At 40.8% G+C, this 14,157-nt stretch overlaps 1 protein-coding gene across 6 annotated transcripts in view; it reads left to right on the plus strand.

Annotated features, from left to right (window-relative positions):
* Positions 1–14,157, plus strand: part of ELMO1 (engulfment and cell motility 1) — a 522,106-nt gene that overhangs the window by 383,951 nt on the left and 123,998 nt on the right. Inside the window, exon 1 of one of the 6 annotated variants that reach the window (XM_029924968.1) lies at positions 588–827. The exons of the other annotated variants lie outside the window; for them this stretch is intronic. The gene's annotated coding sequence lies outside the window, so the exon portion shown is untranslated. Of the gene's footprint in view, positions 1–587; positions 828–14,157 lie in introns of those variants that run through there. 6 annotated transcript variants of the gene reach the window in all.

The raw sequence follows: 14,157 nt of genomic DNA on the forward strand, positions 1-14,157 counted from the left end.
TACAGAGTAAGGCAGTTGCATGACATCTCTGGACAAAAACTGGATGTGAAGAGAAGAGAGAAAGCAAACTAACAATCAAATAAAAGTAGGGAAGGGGGAGAGATGAGATTGCAGTTGATTATGGGTCTGGCAGCAGATGTTCTACACGAATCCAACTCGCTGCAGCCAGTCTGTTTCCATGGCAACAGAATCAGTAATTATTGAGCCCAGGCGCTCCCCCCTCCTCTCGCAACAAGGTGGAGGCTGATGAATATGAACTATCTGTAGCCCATCACCACCTCTTTCTTTTTCTCTGTCTTCCTCTTTCGTTCCTTTTCTTTTAAAGTTCTTTATAAGAAAAGTGGAGGTATTGGAGAATACCAAGAAGAGGAGCTATATATTTATTGATGAAAGAGCATAAGGAACTAAAATTGAAATGAAGTTATTATTTTTCTCTTGTGATACTATAAGAGAAGATCTCTTCCTAGAAAAGCCGATGATCTCTGAAGATGCTAAATAAATGAGCAGGAGTTTCCCTGAAATGGAGGCTCCCTTTGATTGGCTGATCTTTCTGCGAGTCCTGCCAATCGGAGCACCCCTGGGCTCCAGCTCCATAAACATAAGCAAAGCTACATGCTTATTCTTCTGGACTTGAAGTGTGTAGCATTTAAAGGTGTGCGGCAGGTCTCCATTCACATGGCTCAACTGGAAATCTATTTCATGAACAAGCCTACTCAGGAACCATCTGGTATTCCAGCACATTGTTCTTCTAGGGGACGACTCTAAGTCATTTGGTGGCGGCTTAGCAGCAGTATTGTAGTTGGGAAAGATGGACTTACGGGAGCTTGGTGAGTAAACCTTAGTCTTACACATCTGTCCGCCGGTATTAGCAGCCTGAACTAAGCAGCAGCTTTGTCCTATTGTCTGCCGAGAAAACTATGAATTGGAACAAGCACATGGAAGAACAGGCGTTCGGGGTTTCCCGAGATGTGTGAGCTTCTGTATTGCAAAGCCTGCATGCATTCATTGCTTGGGTATGATCGGATTTGTAGTTGACTGTGTATTATACTGGAACATTGGTTTGTCTAGTAAGGATCAGCGTGAGGAGTGGAGTTTTGCTTTATTTCCCTAGGTATAGATCCGTTCAAAAGAAGATGTTTTAAAACTAAATTAATCAGAGTCAGCCCTGTGCATTGCTGGGAAGAGAGAGAAAGGTGCAGGCACGGAACTGAGTGGTGAGCTGCTTGACTGTGTTGCTGGCGTTTGCATTGTGAAGAGAGATGTTATTACAATGGTCTGTCAAACACTTCTTCAGACCCCCAGCCACAGAAGGAAGCATCTTTTCTGCACGCACTGCTGATCTCAGCTTGGAAGTGTGCAACTGGGCTAGGTCGTGCCCCTCACTTCTTTCATGAAACCAGTCTTTAAATCAAAATATAGTCTCTCTCGTTTTGAAAATTAATTGCAAAGATGAGTTGGAGTGCAGAGATATTTTAGCTGTCAAAAACCATGCATTGAAATGAATCGGTTTTGCATCTCTTTAAAATCCTTGCAAAGTTACATTCAAGGATTGGCTCTTTGCCAGGGAAGGGATGCTCTGAACTATTGCTTTGCTCCCTGGGGTTTAATTTTCTGACACTGGTGATGAAATTCTCGATTTCTTTGGGTAGAAGCAAGAAAAATAAGAAAGCAGTGCTGCAAACAGGCAGTGGAAGGGCAGCATGGGGAGGGGGAAACTCTTTGCCTTTAGAGACCCTTCTAGCTGCAAACTTAAAAATATATGTAGCAAGACAGAACTCAAGCACAGGGTAGGATTCCAGAGGAACTATAATCTTTCTGAACATGGAGAGGAGAAGCATTGCTTTCGGCGTGGGTGCAGAGAGCGGGGGCTGAACTTGGGGCTTCCATCTCTGCCTAAGAACCTCTTCCCAGCATCTCTGCTGGTTTTGAGGCTTCATCACTGTTACTTTTTTTTAATGTAATTTCCTATTTTATGTGCTAGGAAGACAGACATTCCGCATGTCTTCTATTTACAGTTCACTTGGGTTTAAACAGAGAGGAAAAGAGGAGAAATCATTATCATCTGGTTCAGAAATATATCCATGTAAAATAGTTGAACCTGGGAAATCTTACTGACTTATCCTTTATAACAATGTCCTTTTGACAGAAGAGAGTGTTATAGGTCTTCATGTGGCTATAGAATGGAATTAGCTGTGTCCTAAAAGGGATCTGTGATGAGCAAGTAAAGAAACAAAAGAGCTAGGAAGGTTTTGCATCTAGAAGACTTGAAAGCAGGGCGAGGGTGGTTGGAAGGGACTGTTCTTGTGATCTGACACCACAGGAGGAGATGGCCAAGTTTTCTCACTGTGGGTAACAGCTAGGAGAAACCTGGTAACTTGACCAGGTCAGTGACCTCTTTGCTAGCTGAAGGTCCCTCTAGAAATGTAGGATGTCTTTTGATCCCAACAGGCTCAAGGTAGTGTACCAAATTGAGAATTCTTCCTGATCAGAGGCAAGTGTGTGCACGTGAAGTCTCCCTATTACATCCCATTCCTTGGTACACCTGGATGTGTGCACGATTTTGAGGAAATCTGGTTTCTAGTGGATGTGCATTAAGTGATGTCATTTCATTAGAATGACCCTCCATCCTCTTTTGGTTTCTTCTCTCCCAAAGTAGCATCACTTACACAGGTGAGGTTCTGGCACCTGTTGGCAAGAATGAGAGAAGAAACAGCCTTTTATGGAAGCAGCTAAAATTTTTTTAAATAAGTTATTAACCTATTTTTGGATCATGGAAGCCTAAGAAATGGAAACCTATGAAACTCTCCTCTGGCCCTAATAAAAAACATTAATGCATAATCACATAATACTTTGATGACAGCGCATTTCAGGGTCATGTAGGATCTTTGTCCTAGGTGAATAGCCAAGTTTTTATTATACCCTCAAGTTTATTATCTCCATTTTGAGAAGGGTCCACCAAATCTTGCCATAGCCCTGTGTGAATCGACTGCCGACTTATGCAGTGGCTTCAGTACCTAAGGAGGTCCTAGGCATTCTAACTTTAGGTTTAAATGAAGAAGTCTTAGAAATAATTCTAGATCATTATTTTCTCACTTCTCAGCTTGCAGTGTTGGTGAAACTAGGTTCGCAGGGCTGGAAATGAATATGCTCTTTCAAATACCAGAATTAACTGCAGTCTTGTACCTGTTCTGTTCACACCTGAAGGATAAGGCTTCTCCATACTGCCTCTTCACGGCATTTGTAGGATGTTGGACATATTAGAAACATAAATGTAAAGATAAGTAAAAATGAATTCCCTCAGATTTTCAAGGGACCATCAAACTTGCCTAGTATGTCAAAGTGAATATAAACGTGGTAAATCCAATCCCTGAAATTCAGCACTCAGAGTTAGAATGATAGAATCCTTCATTTCTCCTCTCGAGAGGAATAAAATCAATCACAGCAGGAAAAGCTAATCTGCCTTGAGCATTTACTGTGTGCCAGGCACTGGTGAATACAATTTATGTAGATGTAACAACTCACTGAATCTTTACCACTGCCCCCAAAGGATGACTTTTATACCTATTTTCTAGATGAAGAAATGGAGTCTCTGAAATACTAGGAAACTTGACCATGTTTACCATGCTAGGAACGGGCAAGTGGTTTGTGTTTTCACACATGTTGATTTACTTGTTTGCTGTGTCCATGGATGGAAGGAGTGTGAATGGACAGGGGAAGGAGGTCTCCACAGCTCCCTGTCTGTAGTGGAACCAAGCCACAGAGAATTGAATTCAACAATCATTGTGTTAATTAAAGTCAAATTAGAAAGGCATTTTATGGTGGTTGGGTGAATTATTTATAGTACGTTTAGGAAAAGATGTTTGAGTTAAGTTAACCTTGTCACCAAAATGCCCCATTTGTGTATCCCCTCGTGTTATGGTATGATGTGCTACCTCATTCTGAGGAGGGTTTATTTGACTGATAAGAATAGGGCAGTTTCTATATAAGACCAGCTCCTCCTGGGCCATCTGCAAGAGGTGGAAGGTCATCTGTTGCATGGCTGCCCTTTGCTCACTTTTGCCAGGAATGATTTGCAATCACCATAGCAATAGTGAGGGTCATGAGGGGTCAGGAACAGCAGAGCAGCTGGTTTGGGGGTTTGCGTCACCCACAGTGGGTGTGGGAATCACCAGGGCTACCATGTTTTCCAAAGACCTTGTGATAAGGCCGAGCTCAGAAAGAGATTCCATTCTCTCATGCCATACATTGATGGAACAACTGGAAACTTAGAGGATTAGGCCTGAAAATCATTGAATGTGACATAGTTTCCAAACCATGTTGCTCAGAGTTGGGGACATTGGCAGCACTGGGCAGGGTGGAACCAGAGTGGGGGGCGAGGGAGTCCTCCACTCCCACTTCAAAGCATCTCCATTTCTATCTGTTTTATCAACTAGCATTCCCATTGAAGACTTACAAATGAAAATGAAGGGGAAAGATTTAGGCCACAAGAAGAAAGAAGAAAAACTATTGATGTCCTTAAAATATCCAGTTTGACATATACAGAAATAGCAGACCAGAGCATATAAGCAAGATCACATTGCTAGATGGGAAAGGAATCTGTAGGGGTCTTAGTAGCAGGTTTTAAAAGCAGATTATTTGCAATGCATGCCTGATATTATGTACTTTCTACTATTAACCCTAGGTACATGAATGTGTAAAAGACAATTTCAATAGCTATTCAAAAAATAATGCCCTACAGGGATAATATGGCAGATTTCTTTCTAGATCAACACTGTCTAGTGGAAATATAATGCAAGTTATGTATGTAATTTCATTTTTTTGGTAATCACATTTTAAAAGTAGAAAAATAAAAATGGGTCTACAAATTTTAATAATGTATGTATTTAACCCAGTATGCCGAAAATATTTGAACATGCAACTACAAAATTATTAACAAAATATTTATATCCAGTTTTTTATGCTAAGTCTTTGAAATCTAACATATAATTTATACTTACAGCACAACTCAAGTGTGGATACTGAATTTTCACAGGAAACCTGTTTTTAAATTTTAGAAAATGTATAGTTAAAAAAGTAGAGTCACATACCCAGCTTGTTTGGAATATACATGAAAATTTTTGAATAGCTGAAGTTAGCTAAAATTGAATAAAATTTGTAATTCAATTATGCAGTCATACTAGCCACGTATTTAGGGTTTCTATAGTCACATGTGGTTAGTGATTATTCTACTAGACAGTATAGTGCTGGGCTCTCAAAGAACTTTCTTGTGCCGTCAGGCCAGTGACTTCTCTCACTTCAATGTCATGCCATGGCCCTTTCATCTCTTTTACCTCCATGAAGTATCTGAAAGTACTTGTTGCCCAGGCAACAGAGAGAGGAGCAGAACATTAGTACCCACAAACTTGTTTACTTTTGCCCTTAACCACTGTACGTACAAAACTCAACATGTAGCTACATCTTGGTTTTTCCATTACTCTGTGTGACATGCGGGAATTAAAAGGTGTGCCATTTCCTATTGCAGAAAGTCAACATTCACCTGCTGTGGCATTTTTCTGTCCCTGGATATTGTGGTCTGCCACTCCCTATACTTTGGGCCACCTCCTTCAACTCAGGAACAACAATCCATGTTTAGGAAACATGGGTTTAGTTTTAATAATAAGTCAAACAAATCTTGATTGGGAAGATAACTCTGCTGCAAACAGATTATTCTTTATGGAGACAAGTATAAATTGAAGCTAAGGGATGATTTAATTGCTGTCATCTTATTCAATTTTGCAAATTATGTTTAGTTGGAAAATATTGACTGTATAGGTTTTACAGTTAATTTGGTCTTAAAATCCTTACCTTCAACATCGTATGTTATTCTATTTATCCACTCCCCCAAAGTTGTGGGTTTTTTTAACGTAAAACCAATTATGAGAATGTAATCAACCTTTTCAGTACACTAGATTAAAATCATGCTGCAAAGCCTTCTTAGAGGCATCTGGTCCCAGCCTCCTAAAGATGTCCTGACATTGATGATTTCAGCCAAATTTTCAAGTAGAAGTGATAAAGCTTCCTCTATGCTTGGTCCTCTTGTTGATTTTTTTAATGTTTATTTATTTTTGAGGGAGAGAGACAGAGGACAAGCTAGAAAGGGACAGGAAGAGGGAGACAGAGGATCCTAAGTGGGTTCTGCGCTGACAGCAGAGAACCCAGTGTGGGACTTGAACTCACAAACCGCACAATCATGACCTGAGCCAAAACTGAATGCTTAGCCAGCTGAGCCATCCAGGCTCCCCTAAGCTTGGTCCTCTTAAACCTTCAGTTAAGAAAGAGGTCTTTTAGAAATCTCACAAAACATTGAGAAAGGCAGGGAAAAATCCATATAGTTCAATATGAACCCTTATATAGGGGATGCCTTCTGGTCCAACAGTACTTGTTTCCTGCCTATTGAACAGAATTCCCAAGGAGGAAGCCTTGTGCACTTACATAGTCAACAAATGTTTGTTGGATTAAATTGTGTGGCCCCTTTGCAACTTCCTTCTTTTTGTGGCAGGACTTTATCATCTTTGCTGAGGCAACACTGACAGACCAAGTAGAGTAAACCACAGGCAGTGTTGAATCTAAGAGCGAGAAGACTTGTTTTGTGAATCTGCTGATGTTTGGCCAAGCCAAGGACTATCATGAGTGGGAAGAAGTGCTTTGGGATTTCAGTGAGCACAGAGATGCTGTGAAATAGCTTTATATTACATGAGTGAAATTAGCATTACGATAATTGTCTTTGTATTGCCACAGGATTTTTTAAAAATATTTTTTAATGTTTTATTTATTTTTGAGAGAGAGAGAGACAGCGTGAGCAAGGGAGGGTCAGAGAGAGACACCCACACAGAATCTGAAGACAGGCTCCAGGCTCTGAGCTAGCTAACTGTCAGCACAAAGCCCAATGCGGGGCTCAAACCCACAAACTGCGAGATCATAACCTGAGCTGAAGCTGGATGTTCAACCGACTGAGCCACCCAGGCGCCCTATACCACAGGATTTTTAAGTCCACTAATTTGCTAGCTAATTTCAAACAATCTATGATCCTCTAGAAATCCAGGACTATAAAAGTACTTGTATAGATGACAGAGCAGTCATCTAGAATCTGAGGCCTTGAATTATTATGTAGAGTTTAGCAACTAAATTTTATAAATAATTTAATATTTATGCTCCACAGCACCTATACATGGGAAAAGAGAAGTTTAGACTTGGTATTTCCATGGTCCAAGCTTGGTATTTCCAAGCTTCCAAACAATCTATTCTGTAGGGCCCATATTTCATTGATCATATCAGTCTTTCCTACTGTACCCAGTGGAGCCTCAGAATCCTTTTTAACACAGCACTAAGTCAGCCACTACCAAGCAATCAGAATTGGCTTACAGTTGAGCCTGATTTTTCATCCCTCTCCTATGTCCTTTTCTCAGCTCTGCATTGTGCAAGACTTTGAAAAGGAACATCATCAGGGAATTATCATCAGTATGCAGGGTTTCGGAGACAAGGGAACGGCAGTTCTTTACTCATCTTCTTGCTCAGCTGTTCCATGGAGGTGTTGCCATCTGACAAGGAGGGCTGCAGCCTGGCACTTTGGGAGCTCACTTTTCCTTTCCTTTGAGCTATAAGTGATGAGAGACCTGTCAAGGAGAGCAGTTCACTGGCATCATTCCCAGACCTGGAAGCATAATGAACTAAAGTTTCATTCTGACTTGGTTGGAATTTTTATAGCTGAACATTTGAGATAGCATCCGGGGCAGTTTTAACATCCACTTGCCTGGTTGGAATGAAGCACCCATCAGCTAATGGATCTCAGGCCTTCCTACTGGCAGCCCATCCTGATAGACTTGCCCTTTGGGCAGATCGTTTCTAAGTAGAGCCAGCCAGGCCACAGGTCCCAGCAGCTGAGATGGAGCTCACTTAATGTCTAATGGTCCAACACTGTGCATTACAGAAGCTTTATCAGATAGAAAGAGTGATATCAAAGCGGGAACTGGTCTGAAAGCCACCAACACTGGCACTGCCCATAGAGCTTGACTACTGAGTATTAAGGGTTTAATCCAGGGTTTGGGCTCTGGGGATGTTATGTTGGTATGGCCCATGGCACTCCTTCTAGTGCTCACACCCTTCCAGCTTTAGAGAACAGTTGGCGTCAATGGGAAAAAGCCCTCATTCTGGATTCCATAAGCCAGGCTCAAACATCTCTGCAAACTAAACCCAAGAAGCTTTGCAAAAATACCCTATGGGAGATCCTTCTCTCTTCCCTAAAATTTCTTGAGGACTAGCTCGATGACTACTTAACCTCTCTGAACCTTAGCTTCCTCATCTGTAAAAATGGAAGGGGCATTTTTCACAAAGCTGTGGATGAATGAAAATTAAACTATGGTGTCTGCGTAAGTGATTAGTGCACCATAATGCGCTGTGTGAGGAGAAAATAGTATGACTATGTTCCTTGGGTAGAAGCCATTTACTTTTTGTATCTTGCAGAATGTCTTGCTCAGCCCTTTGGCTGTGGAAGGTTCTCTTATTGGATAACTAGAGGGCTAGGAGGGCACATGCTGTCTGCTCTCAGATTCCTCTCCTGGATCCTCAGAGACTGCTCCAGCCTTGCTAGCATTAGAGGCCACCCAGAGAGAAAAGAACACTGCCCTCAGAACAAAGTCCCAGCTTCGTCACTAGTAAGCTTTAGGTCTTACCATATTACCTTCCCAATCTTTATTATCCTTTTTTTGGTCATGTACAAAATATAGATAATATCTACCCCTTCAGATACATAGAAATGTTTAGAGAACACGCAAATTAACATATCCTATGTGCTCTGTGGACTGTGCATAAGGTAATGCATAAGGTATTACTATTATTGTTTCAAATCTAATATCTCTTAACAGTTCAACCTTTTTATAGGGGAGAAATCACTGGAAACATGTTTCTGGAGCTGAGTCCCAGAAGCTAAAGGATGGTGATGTATAATTTCCTGATTTTGGAAGCCAGTCAAGGTCAAATGATATTGTGCTTCTTGGCAGATGCCTTGTGGCATTCTGGAAGGCTGTGACCTGTCATAAATAATTGGTGGCTTTTACATTTGTTAAGTCAAGATGTTCTTGGTTTTTGCATATGGCCCATAAATCGTTCTGAATTGCCAGGTTTTAGGCATCCTGCCCCAGCTCTGTCTTTCTTCTTCATGAAGACATGATAAAGCTTTGGAAAACATGCTTGGTTTTGGTTCATCCATATGGAGGTTCCCAGCCACATCTTGGTAGCTTTCTTCTCTGCCTCCTCCCCACTAGCCATGCACTTTACACCCTTAGGTTATGTATTTTGTCAAGAAAGGAGAAAGGGTTTCTTAAAGAAACCGGAGTCCTGAGATGACAAATAGATTCCATCTGGTGACAATTTAGGTTACCACCAATTTTGGTGGGGGCAGCCTGGGGCCCTCATCTGGGCTCAGGGAGCCGTGGGGAGGGAAGGGTGGCTTACTATAAGTGAAGAGAGTAGGGTTAGAGAAATTAATTGACTTGTTAATATGTCTATTAACAAGGGACAGCATTTATATTTCCTTGCTCTCTCTATTTAGTCAACAACCGCTATTTGCCCAATGCTGGTGTATCAGTTTTAGGCCTTGGTATTATCTATGAACATAAGTATTCTGTGAACATTAATGGATTAACCTGCATGGAAGTTTATTTTTCATGTAATCATTAGCCTCAAAGTTGCCTAGAATTTAGAGTCTATGATAACAAAATTCCCAACAAACTAGTTATTTATATAAGTTGACCTTTGAATGATACAGGATTGAACCCTCTTATAAGTGGATGTTTTTATAATACAGTACTATAAATATATTTTCTCTTCCTTGTGATTTTCTTAATAACATTTTCTTTCCTCCAGCTTATTTATTGTAAGAATACAGCATATAATACATATAACATATGAGATATGTGTTAATTGACTATGTTATCAATACGGCTATTAGTAATTAAGTTTTAGGGGAGTCAAAATTATACACAGCTTTTCAACTGTGTTGGTTCCTCTAACTCCCACATTGTTCAGTGTGAACTGTATTCACTCATTCCCTTGTGCATTCACTTATGCATTCATTTTCCTGCCCATTTACATAAAGAATAAATACTCACTTTTCAAAACTTGGGCTTTTGTTAAGACTTCTTTTGAAACAACTTGAAAGTAACTGCTAAAAAACAAATTGGCCAATAACTGTCCTTGATTTTTGTCTTTATTCCCCTGGATCTGCTACTTTATATGGCCTTGCTGGCACAGAGGTGAAAATGAACAATGAAGAAAAATTGAACCTTAAAAGCAAACTCAAGAGCTGTACACTATCCTACTTTTTGCAAAGCAACCTAGAAGATGAAACGTAGATGAACTGAAAATTTTCCACTTTACCAAAGGTTTCTGAACTGTTAGAATTGTCAAGGGAGAGAGAATTGGCAATTACAGAGAGGCGCTGCAGTTTCATGTCACCTGGGTAGAGGCATAAGTAGCAGTGGGTGAGAAGATGTCTTAGCCCTCTGAGCACTGTAGTAACAGTAATCACGCCAGCTGTGTGTGGCGCTGTCTCTCTCCCATCCCTGGTGTGGCTGTATGGCTCACTCTCTCAGTCATTTGCTTCAAGGCCAGAGCAAGGTCAGAAACCCTTGTCTGGTGGTTATGAGAATTGTGCCCTCTATGTGCTGGGCACTTTACACATGCATAGGTCCTTTTAATGGAATTTTCCAAACCGTTTTTTTTAAATTGTTATTCTTAACATAGATCTTATTTTGAAATTACTACTTGCAGTGGTCCATCAAGATACAATTGTTTCCTGGTTTTATTGCAAAATAATTGACATACATCACTGCTAAGTTTAAGATGTACGGCAAGATGGCCTGATTTACATCTATTGTGAAATGATTACCACAATAGATTTAGTTAACATTCATTATCTCATAGATACAATAAAAAGAAAAATAATTCTCCTTGGATGAGAACACTTAGGATTGACTTTCTTTTTAAATTTTTAAAAAAAATTTTTTTTAATTTATTTTTGAGAGACAGAGAGAGACAGTGTAAGCAGGAGAGGGTCAGAGAGAGGGGGAGACACAGAATCCAAAGCAGGCTCCAGGCTCTGAGCTAGCTGTCAGCACAGAGGCCAACATGGGACTCTAACCCAGGAACTGTGAGATTATGACCTGAGCCAAAGCTGGACGCTCAACCGACTGAGCCACCCAGGCGCCCCAGGATCGACTTCCCTGACTCTCCTATGTACTGCACTGCAGGCTAACTGTGTCATCATGTCCATCACATCCCCAGTACTGATTTACCTTGTAGCTAGGAGTTTGTACCTTACACCACCTTCCTCCAGTTCCCCTTCCCCCCAACCCTTCACCTCTGGTAACCACTAACCCAAACTCTTCTTTTTTTTTATGAGTTTGGCATTTTGTTGTTGTTTGTTTAGATTCCAGATATAAGTGAAGTCATACACTATTTGTGTTTGTCTGACTTAGTTTGCTTAGCATAATGGCTTCAAGATCATCCATGTTGTCACAAATGGTAAGATGTCCTTGCTTTCTATAGCTGAATAATACTTATTGTACATATATACCACCCCTTCTCAGGATATAGGTTTTTCAGATACAGACTTTTAGCAGAAAATGCATCCCCCATGTTCATAGGACAGAAAGCAGGATTCAGGGAGCCTTTAATGCCGGTTATCAGTCTCCAGGCTTTTTCCTAACACATTTCCGTACAGCATTCAGAGCACTGTTAAAAGGCATTGTATCCCCTTTTACAGATAAGGAAACGGATGTTAAGAAGTTAACTTTTGTCCTTCCAGTAAGTGGCAGAGTGGAATTCAAATCCAGGTCTGTCTGATTCGCAAGCCCCTGTTCCTTTTACTGACGCATAATACTATCATTTCAGTCTCACCACCTGTAATATTGATTTATGACTAATGCATTAGAAAGTAGTCTTCATTGTGGGGTGCTCATTCCTCTTAGGGGCATAAAAACTCTTCAAGGGAAAGGCAGGCAGGAATAGTTGTATATTTCCACATTCTCAGTTTCCACATGTACCTTCAAAGAGATTATCTTGAGATGGGACCTGTGACCCTCCCAGCAGCCTGCTGCCTCTGGAAGAAAGAAAGGCCTCCTTTCACCTCCATCAGGTCCTACAGTGGTGTGTTGCCCAAAGCGTGGAAACCTTCTCTGAGAGCTAACAGAGACATGTGACATTTCCCTTAAATAAAGATCCATAAATGGGTTCCCATCAATAAAAGATGGAGTCCCAATAAAATCTTTCTCCTGGGATTAATAATCAACATTTGTAATATATTTGTTCTAATTAGTTTATATTAATAATTGTCCTGCTTAACTCAGTAATGAAGAGTATTTTTATTTTAGCCCTCTGTTCACAGAGAATATATTTTAAATTAGATTTTAGTATATATATGTTTTTGTTTCAGAGGAGTATAGAAATATGCTTTAGAGTTTACTTTTAAGCGTAAAATTCCATCATGATAAAATTCTGTATGAGTAGAATTGAGGTAGAATGGGAAAAAATGGGGGACGCCTGGGTGGGTCAGTCAGTTGAGTGTCTGACTTCGGCTCAGGTCATGATCTCGCGTTCATGGGTTTAAGGTCCACATTAAGCTCTGTGCTGACAGCTCAGAGTTGAGTCTGCTTTGGATTCTGTGTCTCCCTCTCTCTCTGCCCTTGCCCTGCACACACTCTGTCTCTCAAAAAGTAAAATAAAACATTTTTTAAAAAAAGAATGGGAAAACTGGGAAGTGGAATGGGAATTTGGGTTCTAAGAGAGAGGGTGGCAGACAGTGACCCATGGGTCACATCCAGTCCACTGCCCATTCTCGTATATCAAACATACTGGAACACAGCAATGCCTATTCATCTGCACATTGGTTAGGACTGCTTTGGTGCTCCATAGCATTGCCGAGTAGCTGTGACAGAGATTGCCTGGAAACCCTAAAATAGTATTTGGCCGCTCACATAGAAACTTTGAGGACCTGTTATTAAAGGAGAAAAATGATGTAAAATTTCCAACTATTAAAGAAGAGCTTATTCATGTATTTTTAAGTGAGTAATTATGGGTATGAAGTCCTTATTGTATATATGTCCAAGGATACATTTAAAAGAGTGATGTAATGGTTTTATTTTTTGCAACAATATTTTAATACACTGAAAATTATATTCTTTGCAGCTATTTCAATTGTGATTAAAAAAATCCCAACCATCATCTTAAAAATGTGTACATAGATGGGGGTACATAGTTTTTTTCAAAACAGAGAGGTAGGGAACCACTGCCCTTAAAGACAGGATCAAGGATGTGACTTTCCATAGTTTAAGGCTATCCCATGATGGATGGGAGCTTGTCTCTTTTTTTAATGGGCCAATTGAGCCCCATGTGAATACCTCAGCCCTCACTCAAGCCGTTCTTCCACAGGTTTGATGGGTAGCTGATGGAAATATTGGACTCTAACAGGATGATGTGAAAAAGTGGTCTCTTAAATGTCTGGGCTGTCTTAAAGATCAGAAAAATCCTGTGGCCCTTCTATTGGCCAGCTAGGAGGGTGGAAGAAGAGCACTGCCCTTTGAGGAGGTAGAGGCTGGGCCTTTCAGGATGTACATGTGGAACCGATGAGAGCATGTGCTGTCCCCGGCCACACTGATGGTGGATTGCACCACACAGGTGGATGTTTAAACCCGCCTAGCAACCTTGATGCATGTTTTGGGTTGAATTCTGTCATCCCCCAGAAATGAGATACTGGCCTTAATCATCAATACTTCAGAATATGACCTTGTTCAGAGAGTGGGTCTTTACAGAGATAATCAAGTTAGAACGAAGTCATTAGTAGGCCCTAATCTGTTTGTGTCCCTCTAAAAAGGAGAAATTTGGACCCAGAGATAGATATGCATTAAGAAAATAAAAAGACACACAGAGGGGCACCTGGGTGGCTCAGTTGGTTAAGCATCCAACTTCGGCTCAGGTCATGATCTCGTGGTGTGTGGGTTTGAGCCCCGCGTCGGGCTCTGTGCTGACAGCTCAGAGCCTGGAGCCTGCTTCGGATTGTGTCTTCCTCTCTCTCTCTCTCTCTCTCTCTCTCTCTCTCTCTCTCTCTCTCTCTCTCTCTCTCTC

Source organism: Suricata suricatta, chromosome 2 (genome assembly GCF_006229205.1).
Source record: "Suricata suricatta isolate VVHF042 chromosome 2, meerkat_22Aug2017_6uvM2_HiC, whole genome shotgun sequence".
In the NCBI taxonomy this organism is placed as follows: Eukaryota; Metazoa; Chordata; class Mammalia; order Carnivora; family Herpestidae; genus Suricata; species Suricata suricatta.